Raw genomic sequence first — 947 nt, forward strand, 5'->3', positions numbered from 1 at the left:
GTAAAAGTAGCACGGTACAGGATCTCTATCTGTGAGTATTGAGAACAGTGTGTCCACAGTTTACCAATGTTGGCCTTGGTCAACTCACTTGCCCTCAATAAGCCCTAGTGTCCTCAGTGAGAAGACAGGGATAACATCACCTAATTCATAAGGCTGCTGTTTCAATGAACTAATTGGATAATTAGTTAGGATAATACGTTAAAGCCTAACTCAGTCTAACGGAGTGAATTAAAGGATAGGACATGAATTACCTTTCTCAGCACACAGTTTACTAACATCCATGGTCTTATTTAGCACTTTGATAGCTAAAGCCAGTGCTGACTTCAACATCATTTCTCCTTTGTAGTCTTGTTTCAACATTGACACAGCCGCCTATAAAACATGAATCAACATAGAATTTTAAGTTTTTACATTTTTTAGAAACATGAATTGGTCTAGAAGAAAAATGCCTAAATAATTATTATAGTGATTATTTGAGATGGAGTTTCGCTCTTGTTGCCCAGGCTGGAGTGCAATAGCGCGATCTCGCTCACTGCAACCTACGCCTCCCAGGTTCAAACAATTCTCCTGCCTCAGCCTCCCGAGTAGCTGGGATTATAGGCACACGCCACCACGCCCAGCTAATTTTGTATCTTTAGTAGAGACGGGGTTTCTCTGTGTTGGTCAGGCTGGCCTCGAACTCCTGATCTCAACTGATCCACCTGCCTTGACCCCCCAAAGCGCTGGGATTACAGGCAGGAGCCACCATACCCAGCCTGAATTATTATCAGCAATACAAGCATAAACTTTTTCTTTTTTTAGACACAGAGGCTCACTCTGTTGCCCAGGCTGGAGTGCAGTGGTGTGATCTCAGCTCACTGTATCCTCAGCCTCCCCAGGCTCAGGTGATCCTCCTCCCACCTTGGCTTCCTGGGTAGCTAGGATTACAGGCACATGCCACGGCACCC

At 44.9% G+C, this 947-nt stretch overlaps 1 long non-coding RNA gene across 1 annotated transcript in view; it reads right to left on the bottom strand.

Annotated features, from left to right (window-relative positions):
- Window positions 1–343: 343 nt before the first annotated feature.
- Window positions 344–947, bottom strand: part of LOC108298618 — a 2,188-nt gene continuing 1,584 nt past the window's right edge. Inside the window, exon 3 of the long non-coding RNA XR_001822634.2 lies at window positions 344–372. This is a non-coding gene — a long non-coding RNA (uncharacterized LOC108298618). The remainder of the gene's footprint in view (window positions 373–947) is intronic.

The sequence above is a fragment of the Cebus imitator genome, unplaced genomic scaffold, assembly GCF_001604975.1.
Source record: "Cebus imitator isolate Cc_AM_T3 unplaced genomic scaffold, Cebus_imitator-1.0 Scaffold1019, whole genome shotgun sequence".
In the NCBI taxonomy this organism is placed as follows: domain Eukaryota; kingdom Metazoa; phylum Chordata; class Mammalia; order Primates; family Cebidae; genus Cebus; species Cebus imitator.